Below are 23,902 nucleotides of genomic sequence, written 5' to 3'. Positions count from 1 at the left end.
AATCTGTAAACAGATGCGTGAGTGTGCAGTGCCGCGCATGAATCCCACTAGCCACATTATAGTTTTAACTAGTTTTTAGTTTTATTTAGTAAGTTATGAATTAAATATAATAGATACTTATTGTAATGTAATGGTGACTTGGCGTGTATTTTGACAGCTTATAGCCATATTTAAATCAAGTGAGCCGGCGCAAGACAAAATTCCAAATGTATAAGCCGCAATATGAGCGGAGATAGCCCAGTGGTTAGAACGCGTGCATCTTAATCGATGATTTCGGATTCAAACCCAGGCAGGCACCACTGAATTTTCATGTGCTTAATTTGTATTTATAATTCATCTCGTGCTTGGCGGTGAAGGGAAAACATCGTGAGGAAACCTGCATGTGTCTAATTTCAACGAAATTCTGCCACATGTGTATTCCACCAACGTCATTGGAGCAGCGTGGTGGAATATGCTCCATACCTTCTCCTCGGAGGAAGAGGAGGCCTTAGCCCAGCAGTGGGAAATTTACAGGCTGCTAATGTAAAAATGTACGCCGCAATAATAGCAAAGATTTATAATATTTTTAAAGGGCTAATGAAAAATATATTGAAGAAGAATTTACATAGAGGATATTAGTTTCCACAGTATAAAACTGCATTCAAAATAGCTACAATACAAATTATGTAGGCGTGGAATGGAGGCAAGAAATCGGTTGAATTGCTATGCCGATACCAAAGTTGTGTTTAATATTCCTTACGATGTCTATGTATAAAGGGTCACTTAGCAGGTGACCTAAATCTACCTTTTTATTTAACCCGCCACTGGTGACATCAATTTGACATACATTACTGGTGACACCGGTCTCAAAGTTTGGCAGCAAACTTCGAAATATGCGCCAACCTCGTCCTTACGGAATGGATTGACGGTAGGGCATTGAATATAGGGCGGATACTTGACACCACAAGAAAATCGACGTGTAAAAAAAAGTTAGTAATGTTGACTTTTAAGAAGTATCTGGGCTAAAAAAGTCACCATTGTTGGATTAAGGGAGAACATACAAAGTAACATATTGTATCATTTAATTTGTTTTTTTAATTCTTCGAACCAGTGGACTATAAAATATGCTGAAGCTGACATTATAATCATCTGTAGGTAGTATTAGTTACTGCCAGGTGAATTTGGGAATTTATCATTACTTTTATAAACTCTTTGTTACCAAATATGTATGTACGTATTTGTCAAAAATATCGTACCGTTACGTTTTATATTCTTACGAAAAAAACATCTGAATCGTTATTTAAATTAAGAATACTTTCCGGACTTGAAGTAAACTATAATGTTGTTGTGTATATTTAGATGTGTTTGTATGTATGTATGTGTGTGTGTAGGCAGAACAAATCGCACCCAAAGCCTGTTGTTTGAAACTGAAAATAAATTGAGGGAGTTGACAAGGTCCTTCGTGTGTTTGATATAGATAAGAATCATAATAACACTAAATTAATGTATTGTATATACTTACTAAGTTATAATTAAAACCCTTCTGATTTCATAATATTCACGCTAGGAATAGATGGTAAGATTAGTATTTTAATTATGCATCAATTTCATAACGCTGTTACAGCTTGGAGGCACATTGTGGTAACTTTAATGTGAGCCGACACGTAAACTTAGCCCTTAGGAGTAGCGCAGACTGCAGACGAGACGAAATTACAAATAATAATAAATATTGTTGAAAAAATATTTATTAATATGGAAAGTTATTAAAAAATATTTTCCAGTAAAATATATTTACGTAATGCAAATCTTTTGATTGTCACTGAGTATGTTATTGTTATACCTATAGGTAATCCGTAATAAAACGAAACGATTCTTATCATAGGTGGCATTATTTAAGACGTTTACTATTTTTTTTTCTAGACATAAATATTTTATTATTTAAGTTGATAATTTACCAGGCTATATATCGTTTAAATTAAAAGTACAAATTGACTTTAGTAGATTGTTCATCTCAACTAAATAAAAATTTCTACTAGTAGTCTTAATTCGAACACCATCACTATTAAACATTTTAGGAACACATAGTATATTAATTTGTTTAATACAAACACTAAACCTAGTAAATTGTCACTACACAAAAAAGAAAATTGATCGACAAATAGATTAGTGAAAGGCTGTCTTTATCTATTTAACGGCGGCTTAAGAGCTTTATCTCGACCCGTCTAGTTGGATGATATATTTCTGATCTATATTTTATTTGAGTTATAATATAAATAAGAAATTTTCTGAGATAAGAAATTGATCTTGTCTTGCCGTTTGCTTATTACATTCGAAATATTGTGATAAAAAGTAAATACTTTCGTTTAAATAATATAACATTACTCAAATCGAATTTATTCCAAATGCTATTTTGTTATAATATATCTGTTACGTTACACGTTGCCACTAAACTTTAAGCATACGGAACTCTCTGGTATTTTTTTTTATATAGGCAAGTGGATTGGCAAATGGTCTAACTGGTGGTAATTTATCAAGACCGCCCATAGACAATAACCCTGAAAGAAATATTAACCATCTCATATATCGCCAAAGTACCTCAAACCTTGAAAACTATTGTCTATTGTGCCTATAGTTACACTGGCTCACTCATCCTTCAAACCGGAACTCAACAATGCTAAGTTTTCCGTTTGACGGTAGAAAATCTGATGAGTGGATGGTACCAACCAAAACGAGCTTGCATAAAGCCCTAACAACAAACTAATTGTACTGCATATATTACCTTTTAGTAATAACAGGAGATATAATGATAAGAACAAAAGAATAATAGCAAACAATAATCAAAAATATATATCTAGAGTTACCCATCATCATTAGTATTCAGACTTGTATAGATTATTAAAACTGATTCTATACAGGCTGACCTATTTTAAAACACTGAATAGTATATCAGTGTAGTACATCAGCATTGTTCAGACAGTTAAGTCTAATGTTTGCGCTGCCCCACCTATATCACCGTCTTTACGTGCAAACAACATGCAAGGCAGCCTAGTAACCGTATATTGATTTGGGGTTGATTATGGAATAACTGTTAACATAGAATACATTCGTAAATGTAAAAGTTCAATTTTTATTTGTCCCAGACTTTGACAACTGACGCCTTTAAGGTAAAACATTTAATTGCAAAACTGTGTATTGGTATGTTATAAGACAGTTAACATAGCTGAAACGCTTGCTTTACGGCCTGGTGTAGAATAAAGTTGACATACTTATTAGTTAGTCAGTGCAATTTTTAGGGTTCCGTAGCCAAAAGGCAAACAACGGAACCCTAATAGATTCATCATGACCGTCTGTCTGTCTGTCCGTCAGCGTGTCACAGCCACTTTTTTTTTAACTAAAAACTATAAGAAAACTATAAGAATTATACAGTTGAAACTTGGTAAGTAGATGTATTCTGTGAACCGCATTAAGATTTTCACACAAAAATAGAAAAAAGTCAGTAAATTTTACAGTATTTTTTAAAAAAAAATAGAAAAAAGGTGGTTCCCCGTACCTAGAACTAAAATTAAAAAAATATATATATCAAACCCATACGTGTGGTGTATCTATGGGTAGGTCTTCTAAAATGATATTGAGGTTTCTTCTAATATTATTTTTTTCTAAGCTGAATAGTTTGCGCGAGAGAAATTCCAAAGTGCTAATAAGTTCCCGTCTCATATCAGGGAAACAATGTTTAAGGACCTTCAAGGACTTCAGTTACCACTGAAAATGCAAACAAACGCCAAAAATGTTCATCTCTAATTCCATATTCAAAACTATATTTTTGTGACGCAGTTGAAAAACTCGGACCTTGGTGAAATGGTGCCAAAACTTTTCTAAAACATAAAACTAGAGATTCAATAGAAAAACGCTGCTAGCATTTCTGCCACATACAAACATTTTTTTTTTTATTGATAAAAGATGTTATGTCATAAAGTTTTAATTAAAAAAAATATGTTTAATTAAACTATTATATTGTGATATTAATATAAGTGATTATGATAATTATTGCTATTTAATGTCACGTATCGAATTCGATTGTAGGAAATACAAGTTTATGGTAGGAAAATAGTTAAACAATGAAAATTTTCAGCACGAGTTGTCTTTGTCTCCTCGGCATCTTGAGACGTTTTAGGAGCAACTGAAGAATCTTGTTTTGTGCTGTTTCTAGAAAAACGTCTTTGAACGCTTTCTTTTTACTATTTTCTAAATCTTCATGAGTTTTTTCTTTGTAAATGTAGGAAACAGAAAATGGGACGAAGACGGCCTTAATTTTATATTTTAAATTCTAAATGATAAACTTAAGTGATATTCCAACTGTTTTATTTCCAATCAAAGAAGATAAACAAACCGATGCCCTAATAGCTCTGATATATCGTGTACAAAATCTTGATATAATCTCAGTATCTATAAGTAGTAAATATATATCTACATTAATTTAATTTTCAAAGTTCCAATAACAGTTTCCGGCGCCATTTTTTCCCGAAACCATAATTAATATCATAGATTAATCAAGCTCTCGACCAATGATATCGAGTCGATTTGATGTCAAATGTAATATATATTTGTATTGTGATGTTTTTAAATCCGGCATTTTTGATTATTAATGTATTCAATTGATGTTTTTATTTTTTTAACTAAAGGTCATCACCATAACTGACCTGTGATGGGATAAGCTTCAATAATCTATATATATATATATATTTATATAACCATATTTTTTATGTTAAACTTGAACACTTGAAATTGAAGATAATTTTTATTAATTTATATCAACTTTTAAAATCGCATATAACGTTGATATTATTAACAGTGCAAAGACCCAATTTAAATCAAAATTCAACAAAATTGTTCCTGATGAAAAATTAAATCTATTTAAAATTTTAAGAAATATCTTATAGTTTATGCTTTTAATTGACAGTCTATCTCAGTATTAAATCTTTAAATGTATATAAAAGCGAAATATCATTCACTGATAAATCACGAAATCTCAGAAACCATAACACCTACTAATTTGAAATTTGCCAGGTAGATTCCTTATTTACAGATATTACGGATTTAAGAAAATTCCATCCCTAAGGGGGTAAAACGGGGGTTGGAAGTTTGATAAATTATGCGTGGGTAAATCCGCAGGTTCAGCTAGTATAATTATATACGATTGCATTGCAATTGCATTGATATCAGTCCTCTAACTCAAAACGAAATCTTAATAAATCCAAGTATAGAACATCTATACAACCGGCTTCAATATTCCTAATCATATTTTATTCGAATTGGCTTTTACTAGCGCTTGAAGTATTACTTCGTCATTTCTATTTAAAGCTACCACTGGTCCAGATTTATTATTATCATTAAATGAATATAGATTTAACCGATATTTTTCGAGGTCTATATCAGTTTTGCGAAGATAGTATCTGTAAATGAGATACGAAGTGACAAGTATGAAAAATCAAGACTTATGGGGCACTAAAATACTAAGATAAAGCAAATACTAGATCAAATACTAGACCAAGGAATCATTAAGGTATAAATTTAAAGAAATTAAGATATTGACTGTTGCTTCTCAATATATATTCTGTAATGTTTTGTATGTACGGAAAAATATTAATGTTTTTATGAGAAAATGTGATTCTCATAATACCAAAGGAACAAACACAATCTTATTACTCCTGTTACTCGACTGCATAGAGTCAGTAACTCTTTTGTGGGGCAATGTATACGCTTCTAAAACAGGATCCCAGAAAGCGTTCAAAATGCTTCTGTTGAGAAATTGAAAAAAATTGTTAAGGAACGCTTGTGTGCGAAAGGTTACTATACAATTAGTGAGTTTATGTTTGATAGCACACCTTGGGAATGAAACGATCGCCTCCTGGCTGTTTCTATTCATATACAATTATGTATATAATTGATTAGACGAAAAAAAAAAGACCCGCTGAGTTTCTTTCGCCAGTTCTTTTCAGGTCAGGGTGTTCCTTTTTCCGAACCGATGGTAGTGTTTAATTTGACCATCAATAAGAAAGTGTAATGCTTCTTTATTGAATACAGGAATTTGAGTTGAGTTTGAGTTCAAGACAGACACAAGTATGGCCTTATATTTGTCACGATCAAACTGAAACTGCAACCCTTATCGCAATAATGTCTATGCAACTGGGTCGAGTCATTCGATTCTATATTCAATCAAATTACAAAGTTATGAAAGGGACAAATACATATAAGCACATTTGTTTTCAAATATAAGAGATTAGAATGACATAATGGCGGCATAGGTAATAGGTTTCCTCATTTAACCTGTAAAAAATCGTACTGAATAGGCGAAGCCAGAAGTGCAGGTGCTGGATATGGCAAAGGATGCTTTTTTGTAAGGATTCTAGCTTTATATCATGAAAGGGTGCGACGGTATCGTTAGAAAAATGACTGCGAGCTGCTTTCTTAAAATCTTTATTTTCAATATTGTTTTATTAAACCAATATATTGAGGTCGTGGTAAGTATTTTGGAATTGATATTTTGCTGTGATTTTTTACAGATTTATGTCTGTACGGAACGGAAGAATTTGTTTTTTATTAAAGATCAATATTATTTTGTACGGGATAAGACTAGCTTAATTTTTTTTTTTAATATTTCAAAGCACGGTACCTATCTCGAATGATCGATAAAACACTTCATAAAAATAATATGAAACGGAAACCTAAATAACTGCCCGTCAATATGAGTTACGTGTTTATTATTTAATGTAGGCGATACATAACACTGTTAAGCGTTAATATATCGCTATTATCATAAACTGTGCCCACGTATCGTATTATTGTATCATTATATATTACTCATCACATCATAGTAAATATCAGAATAGCCTATGACTCTACCAACTCACTCACACTTCAAACTTAACAAAACGAAGTATTGATCAATGGCAGTAAATAAACGAAGATAATTAAGGATGATGTTGATCGGTAAATAATAACAGTATTTGACGACCTCCGTGGTCGAGTAGTGTGTACACCGGTTTTCATGGGTACGCCACTCCGAGGTCCTGGGTTCGACTCCCGGCCGAGGCGATGTAGAAAAAAGTTCATTAGTTTTCTACGTTGTCTTGGGTCTGGGTGTTTGTGGTACCATCGTTACTTCTGATTTCCATAACACAAGTGCTTTAGCTACTTACATTGGGATCAGAGTAATGTATGTGATGTTGTCCAATATTTTATTTTTTTATTTATTTTATTTTTATCCAGCCTAGGATTCAAGCAGCACTGGATTTCCATGTACTTAATTCGTGTTTATAATTCATATCGAGATCAATGGTGAAGAAAAACATTGAGGAAATCTAGAAGAGAATCAACCAATTCGATTTGGAGCAGCGCAATGAAATAAGCTCTTAATTTCTCATCAAAGAGAGAGGTCAAGTCGAGTGGGCTAGTCATAGTCTGTTACTTTATTTTAATGACCTCTTCTAATGCGATGTTCCCGTGCGACATGTGCAAAACAAATCACAGTGCACAAATGTATGCGGACTCAGTTTTTTTCTTTTGCTTATATATTACTACATAGTATAAAACAAAGTTGCTTCCCGCTGTCTATCTGTCCCTGCGTACGACAAAAAAGCATCCGATTTCGATTCCCGGCCGAGTCGATGTAGAAAAAGTTCATTAGTTTTCTATGTTGTCTTGGGTCTGCGTCTTTGCGGTACCGTCGTTACTTCTGATTTTTCATAACACAAGTGGTTTAGCTACTTACATTGGGATCAGAGTATACAGAGAGATATTTATTTATTTATTTTTTAGTACCAGCATTGCATCCGTGCGAAGCTGGGACGTGTAGCTAGTTATTTACTATAAACAGATGGGACGGCAATTTGACATGACCAGAAGAGAGAAGGAAGCTACCATACTTCAGGCAGAAGCTGTCATTTTTTTTTGTCAAAAAAACTTTATCTATATTCTTTGCGCACCCATTCAGGTTTCAAATCTTTAGACTGCAGCTCTCTATTGACATGAGAATTCATAATAGATTTTGATTAAAAACATAAATCGGATAATGGTAACGATAATTTAAATCTACAACAACAAACAAACAAAATATACAGATCATTAGTAAAATTTCACTCTTGACAATCAAGTGTCGAGTTATATTAGACCAGAGCAGATAACCGATTATTATAAAATCGATAAGAATATGAGCGAACATTAGCATAATATGAAGTTTGTAATCGATTATATTTTATTCGAATAAAACGTAAATTAGTACTAAAGTTAGTAACAAATTACAATATGTATTACATGTCCAATATTACTTGTCCCTCCTTTTTACCTTACCAGCTAATCTCTGGTAATTGCATATAATGTCGACGGTCAAATAAATGGAACACATACAAAATGATATACCTACACTTTACCTAAGTAAAGTGTATTCATATAGCGTAGCGTCAATTATTTTCATTAATCGTGTTTATTACACAGCAATAAATATTCGATTATAATATATGATTATATGAGAATGTATAGCATATACGATAATGCATATATTGAAACGTTGAAACGTCATAATGATACCATGGAGGTATCATTTTGACGTATAACGTATTTCCCTTCTCGCGTGGACCGGGGCAACGAGTGTATCATTAGTGCGTCGCGCTTAAAAGTTATCAAGTGTAACGAACTATTATCCTTCTCCTAACCAACAAATAATAACACTCATCCCTTGGCTGTGTTTTTCAAGTATGTGAAGACCATGGTAGCGCTCCCAGAGAAAGTGTCTTCGAAGTAAGTCGGTTTTCGAGGTAACAACTCCCCTTTTTACTCATCTTAATACAGTCCACTTATTTCATTATTATATGCAAGTATTACGCTATGTGGTAGAAAAAGCATGGAGGTGTTAGGCTAAGATTAAAAAATCTTGTAGTATCTATGTCTATTTACAGTAGTGACTTACCATAGCGCAATTTTCTGCCTATGGCATCAAAAAATGATTTATTACTGAATTGTCTTGCGACTTGTCCGATATCCTTGACATTGAATTTTCGTTCAGAATTAGTAATAGTATTTATTTCGCTAAATGTCTCAAAAGTTAATGCATTGAATTAAGTATGTTTTTATTTAAAATTTCACCAATATTTATTTAGAAATAAAATTTTATAAAGACACCACCCGAGATGGCCCAGTGGTTAGAACACGTGCATCTTAACCGATGATTTCGGGTTCATACCCAGGCATGCACCACTGAACTTTCATGTGCTTAATTTGTGTTTATAATTCATCTCGTGTTCGTCGGTGAAGGAAAACATCGTGAGGAAACCTGCATGTGTCTAATTTCAACGAAATTCTGCCACATGTGTATTCCACCAACCCGCATTGGGGCAGCGTGGTGGAATATGCTCCATACCTTATCCTCGAGGGGAGAGGAGGCCTTAGCCCAGCAGTTGGAAATTTACAGGCTGTTAATATAATGTAATGTAAAAGACATAACGTATAATTTGATTCATCGTCATACAGCAACGCCGTCATCTAATATTAATCAGGTACCTGGCGGGTGCCCAAAATTTCATATTATGATGCATTTTACTTTCACGTAAAGAGAATTCATAACTCACAACTTGTTCTAGAGTCTTTCAAAAGGCTGTCGGAATGAAAAAAAATATGTTTTAATAAAAGTTTTTTTTTTATGATATAGGTGGCAAACGAGCAGGAGGCTCATCTGATGGAAAGTGACTACCACCGCCCATGGACATCTGCAACACCGGGGGGCTTGCAGGTGCGTTGCCGGCCTTTCAGGAAAGAGTACGCTCTTTTCTTAAAGGTTCCCAAGTCGTATCGGTTCAGAAAAACCGCCGGCGAAAGCTGGTTCCACAGAGTTATCATTTAACTGTGTAATCATTTCGTCCATTACGTATTTAAAAGCATTAAGTTAGTACGTAAATAGATTATAATTACACATACATTTATCGAAAGTAGTTAAAACAATTAGAGTTATTTAAAGCAACAATGAAACATACATGTATTTTTTTTCTTCGACATTATTAAAAACTTTTTTTTTAACTTGTCGATTTTTATATTGTATCTGGTATTTAAAATATTTATATGGTAAATAATTATTTATAAAAAAAAATTAAACTCATTCATCGTGCTGCTTAAATGTGACTACTATTAGAGGAAGAAGTAATTAAATATACAATTTTTTCATTAATATTCGACTCTTAAATCTAATATATTTTATTTCAATTAATAAGGAAAATTAACATATTAACAACAATATTTAAAACGTACAACCAGCAAAGATTTCGAGAAAGGTACAAAGTACAAAAAACGATTCACAAAATATTACACTATTTTTTTTTATCATTAAATGAAAAATCTTATTATCTTTTCCTATTCTCATTCTAGATCGAATCTTGTGTAAAACAAAACATAGTTTAATAAAAAATATTTGGCCGATTTGAAAATACATTAACACAATCCAATGGATTAGTAAGCTGAAGTAGCAGTGAGCTGTTCACCTATGTCGCAGAACCAACCTTTGGAGTAAGCGTTTACTAAAGTATAGACCACGCCTTGACAAGCGTAGCCTAACAGCAGGGAAGTGACAATATACACAGCGGATGTAAATTCAGAGGTAAAGATGGCGTGGCGTGTCAATGGAGAGGCGTAGTTCCAGTGGACTAATATATGATGATACTTAAATTAATTAACTAAAAATTATCGAAAAGTTATTTAAAAAGTACACTTCCTATTATGAAGAGGCATATTAAAAGCACAAATGCTCCGCCTCGTAAGAGTCTAGAAAGCAGTACTTATCATGTGATAATGCTTACTCTACAAAACACCCTTGAAATTATACCAGCATAGTATTGACGATAAAGCCACTATTTATTGGTATACAAATAAAACGGTTTTATAACCAAGAAGACCTTCGAATATGAAACTATAACAATAACAAATAATTCATTCATAAATTTCCTGTTGTAAAATTTTCTGTACAATAAAATAAAGAAAAGTTTAAGCATTAGCATTAGCAGCCCGTAAATGTCCCACTGCTGGGATAAAGGCCTCCTCTCCCTTTGAGGAGAAGGTTTGGAGCATATTCCACCACGCTGCTTTAATGCGGGTTGGCGGAATACACATGTGGTAGAATTTCGTTGAAATTAGACACATGCAGGTTTCCTCACGATGTTTTCCTTCACCGCCGAGCACGAGATGAATTATAAACACAAATTAAGCACATGAAATTTCAGTGGTGCCTGCCTGGGTTTGAGCCCCAAATCATCGGTTAAGATGCACGCGTTCTAGCCACTGGGCCACCTCGGCTCTCAGAAGAAAAGTTTAAACACATATATAAAAGCGTGATAACTATAAATTAAAATATAAGCTAATAAATCTTACGTACGAATATTTACAAATTTACATAAAGAACCATTACACATAGAACTGGCGATCTGGTGTACAGAATCTACCTTTTTTAGGCATATTGTACAAAGATTAATAAGACTTGCTTTTGTATTCTATGAAAAAAAAAAAATCATTCATTCATTTATTAACTTCTAAAGACAGAACAACTGTACAATTCTACAAATAAATAATGATAAAATTTAGTTGGATAAGAAGTTTGTCAAACTTTTTATTTGAACGCTTAAGTATGTAAATGTACTTTATATTGGATTATTGATTAAGGCATTTATTTGTATGAACCTCAGAGTTCACATAATGCGAGAAACTTCAAAACTAACTTATATTATACTAGGTAAACCTCCGGCTTTACCCGCGCGTAATTTATATAATACAAACTTTCAAGCCACGTTTTACCCCCTTAGGGGTGGAATTTCATAAAATCCTTTCTTAGGTCTACATCCTAAAGGGAATCTACCTGCCAAATTTCAAGTTGTTGTAGGTGTTATATTAACTGAGATATAGATAATAGTAATAACTGAAGTGGAAGAGAATATTTGATACAGATCAATGACTTAAAATTACTAAACAGACCAGACTTTATTTTAAACGTTACTTATTTTCAAATACCATTGAATTACTCCATTTTCCCACTTATATATAAATTAACTTAATTTTGATATGAAAAATCATTTTACAGCGTAAATGCCTCATACTATTTGAATCATCTATTTTTTTTTTAAATCATATGCATAAATATTCAATAGGTAAACTTTTTTATTTATGGTATTAGCCAAACATTCAATTTTTTTTTCATCCACTCTAACAAAAGTCCGAGCTTTGTATGACGTTGACGCTCTAGGCACTCCGCTGTAGAAGATAGATAACAATCTTATGTGCCGTCAGGTTTTTTAATGTAATCAAAACAAATCTTTACGCATTGAGTCCAATCAAAGTTTTTAAGTTATGGATTCAAGCTATTTTTAAATACACTCATATGATTTATTTTAAAGCTATGCACCCCCATTTTAGTATTATTATTGTTTATTTGCTAGGTGTGGGTGAGTGTAATAAATTCATATTTCTTTTATAACGTATAAAAATGTCTCACTAATTAATTGAATTCTATAATTTTCCTCAACCTCATATTAATGTCGCCAGTGATGACAGGAGGACTGGTTCATTTCGCCCAGAAGTTCGGAATTGCAATTCAATGGAGAATTAATGTTGCCAGTAATCTTGCCACCGTTCCACGCGGTCATGATTTGTTCGGAATCATTTTTGTATACAAATTATGGGTAAATAAAAAATAAAATAAAAACATTAACATTGTAAAAAGATTCAACTAAAACAATTTCAAAAGAATGCTCCTCTAACAAAATGACAATAAAATTACAATGCGAAAAAAAATATTAAACGACTAAAACAAACATGACTTGCTTTTCCATTACACGAAAAGTCCGATATCTCAGAGATTAGATCTTAATCTTTTCACGTAACAGCTCTTTGAAAATACATAATTGTATTGATTGATGGTCCGAAGCTGTCAGACGTTGAGTTCGAAATTAATAGCAAGTCGAAAATTGATTTATTAATTACCGTTAATGTCCAGTTTGGGTTACTTTCTTGGATTATTTCAAGTATTTTTCATTGAAATGTGATTTTAATATTTCCTTTCTATGGCTTCTTTTTTATGTTAGTATTGTACATGAGGAGCGATCATAATATATTTTGTGATGATGTGTGTGTGTGTGATGTTACAGTCTAGTGATGGTGCGTGATATCCGTTGTGTCTAGATATTTTTTGTTTATCAGTACCTCAGGTCTTGGTGCAGCAGATTCTGAGTGAATTAAAAGTTATCGGGTTCGAACATTCCAGAATTTCCGGAAACGCATATAACCGTCAGTCTCTTCGGTTGTATTAGATTGCCGTCCCAGTGTGCATCTGTGTTATATACGTACATTTATAGTCTATTGTATCGTGGTCAAATTCGATGACTGGTCGTTATCAACAGACCCGAAAAGAAAGAAAACTTCTGTATCTCTTCATAGTATAAAACGCTACACAAAGTCTGTAAGCTGACATATTTTAAAGAAAACGACGAATTTAAATGCGGTTTTCATCAAAAAACAGAGTGAGTTTAAGAGAAGAATAATACATGCATAATATCATCGTCATCATCATAACTGATGCTAACATGTAGATAAGAGCCAAACTTATATCAACTTTCCGGAAAAAGCTGGTATTTTTTTCTTATACGTTTGTTCTTTAATCATACTTCATTTAATGTACATATGTATATCTTTATCGTAACTGTGTGAAACCGAAAAGGGTAGACAGTAGCTTAGAAACTTGATTAAAAATCAGGATAAACTTCATATATCCTTAAGGGGAGAAGCGGCCTTGCAATGACGCATATGCATGTCGTTTTATTTTATTCATAAAATTCTTTATAATTTATCATACTTATAATAAAACTTTCATTAAAATATTATGCGAAAACAACAAGCTATAAATCTTTATGATAATAACCATACAACAGAGATTAACTACTCCAATCTGATAAAAGTATTATATATTGTAATTCTACAGCTAAACGGGAATCTGAAAACCTGAGTCATATTCTAACAGAAACCATCAAATTTGTAAAGTCTAATGTACATTTTTAAATAGCTGTAGGAATGTAGGAAACATAGCAACTAGCGACTAACTTACTATGCATTACAGTGCAAAGTCAAGTAAATTTCCTCTCTCTTTGAGGAGAAGGTTAGGAGCATATTCACCACGCTGCTCCAATGCGGGTTGGTGGATTCCCATGTGGCACAATTTCGTTGAAATTAGACACATGCAGGTTTCCTCGAGATGTTTTCCTTCAACGAGCATGAGATGAATTATAAAGACAATTGATGAATTATAAAAACAATTCAGTGGTGCTTGCCATCTCGGTTCAATATAGAACGTTACTTACTAATTGATTGTCAAATATCTACTACTTGGTGGTAGGTTTTTGTGCAAGCCCGTCTGGATAGGTACCATACACTCATCAGATATTCTACCGCCAAATAACAGTACTCTGTTTTATTGTGTTTCGGTTAGAAAGGTGAGTGAGCCAGTGTAATCACAGGCACAAGGGACATAACATCTTAGTTCCCAAGGTTGGTGGCGCTTAGGTGATGTAAGGAATGGTTAATATTTCTTACAGCGCCTTTGTCTATGGGCGGTAGTGACCACTTACCATCAAGTGTCCCATATGGTCATCCGCCAACCAAAGCCATAAAAAAACGAGTGTGTGTTTGCTCGGACGCATTCTTAAGTTAGTCCGAAGGGAAGTTAATGCGACATACCAAAGAGAGTTTATTGGTTTGAACCAGGATTTGAATCTAAATATTTCTTAAGTATGTAAATTTCTAGTTGGTTTACAAATTCATTGGGTATTCAGAACTAATTTTATTAAATATGTCTAAACAAAACTTGGCCAAGTCGACTGATTCAATTTTATTGGCTTTGTTCCGTCTTGATTGGTTCCCATTCATCGCATACAGAATATGTATGAATATGATTCTAAAATTAGATCTACTAATTAGTGCTAAACAGAAATACTTAGTAGTACCGATTTTGAGTGTGAGTGAGGCAGTGTAATCATAGGTTTTATGGATATAATGTTTTAGTTTGTAAGTTTGGTGGCGCATTGCGTGTTTAAGGCTTACTTAAAGAAAAAAACATATTACAGAACATATAAAAATCATAAACATGTTACATATAAAAAAATATAGTGTTAATGTTTATAGTGATGACAGCTTACCATTAGGAAGGAATTTGACAGTCTTTGACAACTTTTTTTAAGTAAAAAAAATAATAAAAAATAGTATCCATCATAAAAATAGTATTTTATTCTACATAGCGATAAACAAACAGGAATCGTAGAGTACTTTCCAAGCTGTTTAATTTCAGTGATTTAATCTTTTATCGTATAAAATAAATAAAAAATATATCTGTAAATAATATAACTATTGATTCTCGATCGTAAAATAGTAAACGTATGTCACTCGTGAAATATTAACAGCCGATTAACGGTTATACGGTGATACGATTTCAAACGTGTACTCTATAGATTTTATAATTATTATTACTAATGTTGGATATCTCATCCTGACATTTCACGCTCGTGTTTTCGTACTTCTTCTTCCGGAACCTCTACTAGTTGTGAATTATGACAGAAAATTACTGAGATAATTCTTTATTGCATGTTATACATTGAACATTTTAAAGAGGAAATGAAAAACAAAAAAAAAGGGTTGAATTTTTATCACCTGCCTAAGTTATTTTTATTAACACCAAAAAATACTTGTAAATTTAAATCATAATCAATAAATGAAATATTCTTTATTTGAATAGATTCATAAAAGTACTTTTAATCGTTATGTTGAATTAAATTTAAAACTTCAGTTCGGAAAGTAGATTATTCAGAAGAAACGACAAAAAACACAGTGAATACTTATACAGAGTATACATCAATTAAATACAATTACATTTGTGCAACATATTCTGCGTGAAAAAAAAAAACCGGAAACTAACTCAACGATTTTTTTAAAGTCATAATATGTTGTATATAGTAATATACCTTATTTACGTTGATAATTTAATTTGAAAGGAGATTTAAGTTTCTTAGTTGGCATGTCAAGATGGTAGTTGACAAGTCAATACTTGTGTCAACCTTGCCAATACGCTGCCAGCGATACCTAAGTTATATTCCGTCCATTTTTCCACTGGCATACATCAATACAATTTATTTGTGGTTTTACTAATAGAACATCAATATTTAAAATACATAGTCCTTTTAACGACCCGATGGCGTTATTTAAAATAATGTATATTTTAAATACTTTTTAGTACTTACCTTAACATATACATATTATTTGAGAACAAAGGCACTGACATATGAAAATACAAACCTTTGTAACGTATAAAAAGTAGGTTATTATTAATTACTAAACAGAACTATATAATTAACGTACTATACACACAGAGAGTGTTTCAAAAGCTTTTGTAATGTTTTTTTGTTTCAATTAAAACATTCTTTGATGTATTTTAAGTAGTTAGTCGAGTTAGTCTTTATATTTATTATAAGTATAATTTAAATTACAATCGTTAACGAAGTAGTAAATATTACGTCTAGACATTAACGAAAAAATAATAATTAATAATAATGTTTCATAAGTAGTTTAAAAGCGATAAGAATCTGACCGAATTTAAAGTTTAACTATTCCGGTCAACATGAACAGTTTTTATACACACGCAATAAAGTAATTTAATTTACGAACCTGTATCAGAATTAAAGAGCCCCACATTCGCATCCAGAAAAACGCCACCGCACTGCTATTAAAAAAAAAAAAGAAAAAAGAATATCGATTCACTTAAACATCGATACACTAATTACATTTAATCGAACGCAAACTTTAGTTTATCTGTGTTATAACGTTCACTTTCAGAATTCCATATTTGAATAGTACGCGGCCGGTTGGCGGCAACCGCGCGCGCCTTCAGGCGTCCGTCGCGTCACTGACGTATAGGGAACGTCTTACGCATGCGCCTTAACAAGTGTGCCGATACCTAGGCATTCATTTTGTAATGAACTGAAACTTCACACTACACTGAAACGTTCCGTATTCGCAATAGGGACTATTATTCCGTGACAAAGGAGATAAAAGGTACGTTTCAAGTTCGAAAATGTTAATACTTTCTGTCCCCCTCCCACTTGAGGTCTTTACAATGCATTTGAATTTTAATTGAGCAGAACCGTAGAAAATATAAATGTGGATTAAGCGTCTTGGATACATATGTGAACCGTGCTGAAGTTTCAAGACCGCGTAACTTATATAGAGCTATATCTCGTGTCGACTTATATGAACATATGGCTTATGCCTTATACCACATTTCGTTGTGATAAACAGACAAACAAAACTTTTTTTAATAACACCTCAATGTACTTTTCGAGATAGTTTTCTGTTATTAATATAAATATATACTAAAGTACAACGATAAATACGAGTAAAATTAATACCAATAATAATATTTTAGTTGTTTATAGCAATCATAATTATTAAAATTAAAATATAAACTTTTCAAGCTGCTTAAAACTGGGTTAGTATATTTTAGATCAAATGATACAGAAAATGTTGTCCTTGGAAATAATTCATAAACGAAGTCGAGGTGGATCCGTGTATAGAACGCGTGAACTGTAGCAGAATATTGCGGATTCAAATACAGCAAAAACTATAAATGTCATACTGTGATTAATTTGCTTTTATGATTTATCAGCACCGAAGAAAATGATTTTTAATTGAACCTTCTTGTGTCTTATTTGTTGTTACTGGGACAGTGAACTTGATGAAATATACTCCAAAACGTGTTATAAGAGAAGGAATCTTAGTCCAGCTAGGGCCCTTTTACTTAACATTACGATATAACACTAAGCACACTAACGAAGTTTTATATTTAATGTCTCACGATGAAACAAAACACAAGAGTTTAGAATAACGCCTTCCTCTTTATCGATTATAAAGAAAAATATTATAAGTAACAAGGCTAAGTAACAATTTATTTATTCCAATAGCTACTCACAACGACAAGCTCATAAACTCAAACTCAAAACTCAAACTCAAATTCCTATATTCAATATAGATGCAATTACACTTACTTATTGATTGTCAAATTACGCTACCACTGACTCGGAAAATTTTTCTGTGTACCCTGATCTGAGAAGAACCGGCGAAAGAAAATCAGCGCCTTTTTTTGACAATTTTGTTTTTATTTACATATTTTCAATATCAAAAGAAATAGCCAGGAAGCGATCGTCTCAATCCCAAGGTGTGCTATCAATCATAAACTCATTAATTGTATAATAACATCCTTAACATTTTTTTTTTTATTTCGCAACAGAGGCAATTTGATCGCTTTCTGTGATCCTGTTGTAGAACCGTATACATAGTCCCACAAAGAGTTACTGACTCTATGGAGTCGAGTAACAGGAGTAACAAGTTTGTTTTTGTTCCTTGTACAAATTCTATGAGTATCACATTTTCTTATTAAATCGTTATTATTTTTCCGTACATACAGAACATTACAGAATATATATTGAAAAGAAACAGTCAATATCTTGATTTCATGAAATTTAAACGTTAAACAATTCATAATACATTTACGTCTTCGGAGTTTAAATTAAGCAAGTATTTATTTAATTTATTTATAAGTTGGTTTATTTATTTGAAACGTAATAAAGTAAATGTCTCAATGTTGGGCAAAGATCTCCTCTCCTCTCGACGAGAGTGGGTATGAGAATGTGGCAGGTTTCCTTCCCACACATTACATATTCTCCAATAGTATACTTTGTCAATGGAGAATACTTACAATAAAAAAATATTAACGTACAGCGTTATTTCGATAATTTGTTGTATTTATGATTATAACACACAATATAAGATTTTCAAAAAGAAATAAAAAAAATAGTATTTTCTATTATAACTAAATCAAATTTCGAACACTCATAAAATTACTTTCCGAAACCAAAACATCCAAACATTGAAGCTTAATCTTTGTTAAAACATTATTCTCATTTCGGGAATACGTAGTACATTTTAGAATGACCATTATTTAGGATCAAGTATCGCACAATCGAAGTGACGGCTGTAAATCAGGTATTACAGTACTATATCCTAACTAAAGGTTAAAATCCAGCAACTCCGTATTTTACAAGTACTTGATTTATGTTTGCAATTTATCTTGTACTTCGCGGTGAAGGAAAACTTGCGTGTGTGGAAGAAATTCAAGATTCTTATCTATCCACTATATATAAGTTGAGTATACATCACAAGAGCTTTTTCTTTTACAGTTGGATATTAAAAACAGAGGAAGAAAGGTGTATTCGTGACAGCACAGATAATAATAAGCGTAAGAGAATAAGGTATACTCTCTCTCATGTATCTCATAGTCCGATAAGATGATATATTGGATTTAACTGGCAGTGTTTACAATGCTGCTCATTAAACTTGGTGGAAGGGTTTCGTGCCCATTTAGGTAGGTACGGGTAGTATTGTTTGCACAAAAGTTATCACATATTTTAAACCAAACGGAAATACTATTTTTAAATAATGATATTGTATGTTCCGGTTTGAAGGTGACTGAATCAGTTTGACTATAAGCAAGAGGGACATAACATCTTAGCTCCCCGGGTTGTTGGCATATCACAGATATTAATCATTTACCATTAGGTACCCACCTAGTTCGATAATTAAAATCAAACAATAAATTTTCAACAGCAACCCCGGTGACATTTTACCACTCTTTTTTATGCTATTTTTTATGGAGGCAAACGGGCAGGATTCTCATCTGATAGAAAGTGAACACCACCACACATGGATATCTGCAGTACTGAGGGGCTTGTAGGTATGTTGCCGACATTTAAAGAATGTGTCTACAATTTTTTTGAAGGTTCCCAAATTGTATCGGTTCGGAAAAACCGCCGGTGAAAGCTGGTTTCACAGAATAGTCGTGCGAGGCAGAAAATGCCTATTAGTAATAGAAATTAGTAATAGCGCTGATTATCTCCTAAGATGATCAGCAGATTTATAAATTAGCCACTAGACAAATGAAATAATAAAAATTGAAATCATACTCTTCGATAGTTTTGTGAACCCTTTCTGAACCCTAAAGGGTTCAGAAAGTTTTCAAATAATGGTCAAATAAGTGTTACTCGAGAGATATGGATGATTAAGCTGTTAGTTATGTACAATTATCAAATTAATTGAATATTTACCAAATAAAACTGAAAACAAGATTTAATACCATGAGAAAATTTCCGCAATGTAAATAAGGGGTTCAATGGCGTTGAAATGACGAAAGATGGAATAATAATTAGTACGGAAACGTCTTTTTATTATCCAAAACGTTTAAGCATATTTAGTCCTTAAAATTATAGCAGTATGGTTTAAAATTCCAATACAAGTATACACTTACACCCAACGTTATTATTTACAAATTATTCAAATCCTTCTTCCTATAAATTTATTTATCATAGAAATGTTTGATACATTTTTGATTGTTCACATAATTCTTGGACAATTTTCTGGAAAACGTCGAAGAAAACCGGAACAAACTTGTGTCTAAAATCGAGTCTTCGTTAAACGAAGTCTCGAACTGGGGCCGGCTAAACCTAGTCCATTTCAACCCCAAAAAGGCGCAAGTTTGGGCGTTAACCGCTAAAAAAACACCATTCGTCGTATCTCCACGATTCGAGAACATTCCGTTAGCCGCCACAGCTAGTATCGGAATACTTGTTAAAACTGTGACAATGTTAAAAAATAAAGTCTTTTGTCAAATTTTATTGCTATCCATCAGTGGACATATATATCTCCTTCCATATTCGGTTGGGTCCCGCTACTTTTTTACGTCGTCTTTCTATCTAGCTGGAGAGTGCTCTACACTGTATTATTCGATCTTCAGGTCTCGTCTGCTCTATCTATCTATATTGATTCTTCGATATACGTGACCAGCTCAAGAAAACTTTGCTTGTAACTCCGATTCTTCTTCAAATAGCCTCATTTCATTCTTCAAAGATACTTCACGTATAACTCGCTCTATATAAGCTAAGTGAGCTTAAGCCAATTGGTATAATTAAATATTTCCTGACGTTACACAATTTTGAGTAAATTGAAACAGATCTATTACTACATTACTGTTACTTTTTTGTCTTATTAAGGCATGGCTTTAGATTATAAAAACTTACTTACTACTTTAATAATGGCTCGTCGGAAACATATATTGTTAGATTTAAGTAGTAGAATAAGTTTCTCAACTTAACCTCAATATTTGAAAATAAGAATTGTTATTTTCCGATCCCTATGAAACATTAATAAAAAATGCAAAGCCTGATCAATTTGAAACGACTATATTGAATCATATTAAATAATTTAGTCGTTTATATATATTGTAATTTTATGTTATAAGTTTAAATATTTTTATTTTTGTTTGGCAAATATATTGAATAAAATAAAATATTTATAACACGCTGCCTTGTTAGTCTCATGAGAAGCAAGATGAGAAATCTAATAAATATTCTGAATCGAAATCGGGCTAATAAAAGCGATTGACTTTTTCTATCGAGAAATTCTAAACATCAGCCAGGAAGTCACGTTAAGTTCGGAAAGCACGTAAACCTTTTAGTCTTAGTCGTGTCTCATTTGCCGTACCAACACGTAAGCAAAATAGTAGAATCAGAATATTTAATTTATTAATTACTTCATATTCTGAACCAATAATTATTTGTGAATAATGGCATCGAATGTTAATTTTGTTAACGGACTTATGACTCAGTATAAGATTTTGTGAATACGTAACATTTGTGAGTTTTTAAAACAGAATTATTAGGTTAGAGAAAAATCAAAATGGCGGATATTATTTAACTGATCCCATAGATATTATAATATAGTCGATGAACTAAGGATAAGGATTATGTGTGAATAATATTATCACAATAATTTAAACTATAGAGAGCAGTTTTCTTACTAACGGGTACCGGAAGTGTAGTACTGGTGTTTACATCATCATCTTGGCAATTTGCATATTATTCCTAGTTTTGGGGACGGCTGCTGTGACCAAAATTGACCACGAATACATTATTATTTTACAACGGAATGGATTCGTACATAACAATTTTGAATCTGACTAAAGTTAAAAATGTTTTACTGTTTCCGACTAGTAAATGCTGAATTTGTTTATTTTCACAAATACATAATTTGAAGTACTTTTTTTACTGTATAAGTTAGCGGACAGGATAATGGGCTACCTGATGATAAGTGGTCACCGCCTATAGACATTAGAGTTGTAAGAAATATTACCACCCTATATCACCAATGCGCCACTAACCTCGAGAACTAAAATGTTGTGACCCTTGTGCCTGTAGTTACACTAGCTCACTCAGCCTTCAAACTGGAACATACTAAGTACAGCTGCTTGGCGTTAGATTTTATGATCCAGAGTGGTTCTTAGACAGACGGTCTTGTTCAAAGCCCTACCACGAAATAAAATAAAAATTTGACATATCTCTTCAGACTCAATAGATATAAAAAATTATCATCACGACTTCATTTGAAAATGCATATTATTTGAAAATATATGTCCTTGTGATTGCTTAGAAGAACATCACATAATATATGGCACGCGGTCTGACGCTATGAAACTCTAATTTCCCCGAGGAGCCGTGGATAATTGCATGCTTAGGTAATTATACGCTTCATAACTGTGAATGTGTGTAGAAACAATTACAAATGTTAATTGGCATGGGTACATATGATATTTAAATGATGATAATGAGGACGTTAAAATATTTCACTACGTCTAAGTAGGAATATTGTATGGAAAATCTGGATGACTAGCGAACTACCCTGTCTTTGCACGAGTGCAAGTTTTAATAATGAAAATATAAATATAATTTATATCTGCAGCACTCGGAATTAATGTAATTTTCTAGCATTTAATAAATTTTTATTATTGGATCATTGGTTCCGGAGATTACCCCCTAATCCTACCTATTTATAATATTAGTATAGATTAAACTGGCTTCATTCTTTTTTTTTTATGGCATTGGTTGGTGGACGAGCATATGGGCCACCTGATGTTAAGTGGTCACCACCGCCCATAGACAAAGGCGCTGTAAGAAATATTAACCATTCCTTACATCATCTATGCACCACCAACCTTGGGAACTAAGATGTTATGTCCCTTGTGCCTGTGATTACACTGGCTCACTCACCCTTCTAACCAGAACACACCAATACAGAGTACTGTTATTTGGCGGTAGAATATCTGATGAGTGGGTGGTACCTACCCAGACGGGCTTGCACAAAGCCCTACGACCGAGTAAATATTAAAAGTTTATTGATATAAATTAACATTAATGATATACACATAAATAAGAGTTGTCTTCAACTTTATTTCCTTGGTTTTAAGATATAATTAGAAAAATATTCAACATATACTTCATACCACTAAGCATGTATTTACAAGTTAATGACGTCATGAAAACTCGTTAATACTCGGTTTTACATATAAATGTTCTAAGAAACTATTGATGACGATATTCACCTGCCAAATTTCCACGGCAACCATCAGGGGTCTAGTTAAATGGATATTACATATTAAAGTACAAAAGTATGAGTGTAATTACAAGGACCGCTACAAGGAATAGTTTAGGACCAAAAGTTTCTTCTGCTTTTTGAGTCATGGAAAACGGTAACCTCCGGCGTCTAATGAGTATTTGACTTGTAATACGGAAATATGCCAATACGGGACTATTAATTTACTAAATCGTCTGGCAAATAGCTAGTTTTCATAGAAATAAATAATCATATAAATATTATTATGTAAAAAAAATTATGTATAACATTTCTTCAAAACCGTGTCCAAATGGTGTCAATGCCATCTCTGTCACATTCCCTATTTTTAGGAAATAACAATTCT

General features: G+C 32.6%; 1 protein-coding gene across 4 annotated transcripts in view; it reads right to left on the bottom strand.

The window, feature by feature from the left end:
- Positions 1-16,932, bottom strand: part of LOC125070045 (potassium voltage-gated channel protein Shaw-like) — a 114,970-nt gene extending 98,038 nt beyond the window's left edge. For all 4 annotated transcript variants that reach the window (XR_007119867.1, XM_047679718.1, XM_047679717.1 and 1 more), the window contains exon 1: positions 16,711-16,932. The gene's annotated coding sequence lies outside the window, so the exon portion shown is untranslated. The remainder of the gene's footprint in view (positions 1-16,710) is intronic.
- Between the last annotated feature and the right edge of the window lie 6,970 nt (positions 16,933-23,902).

Source organism: Vanessa atalanta, chromosome 16 (genome assembly GCF_905147765.1).
Source record: "Vanessa atalanta chromosome 16, ilVanAtal1.2, whole genome shotgun sequence".
Lineage (NCBI taxonomy): Eukaryota > Metazoa > Arthropoda > Insecta > Lepidoptera > Nymphalidae > Vanessa > Vanessa atalanta.
The sequence above is the reverse complement of the archived record's forward strand: the minus strand, read 5'-3'. Positions and strand labels throughout refer to the sequence as shown.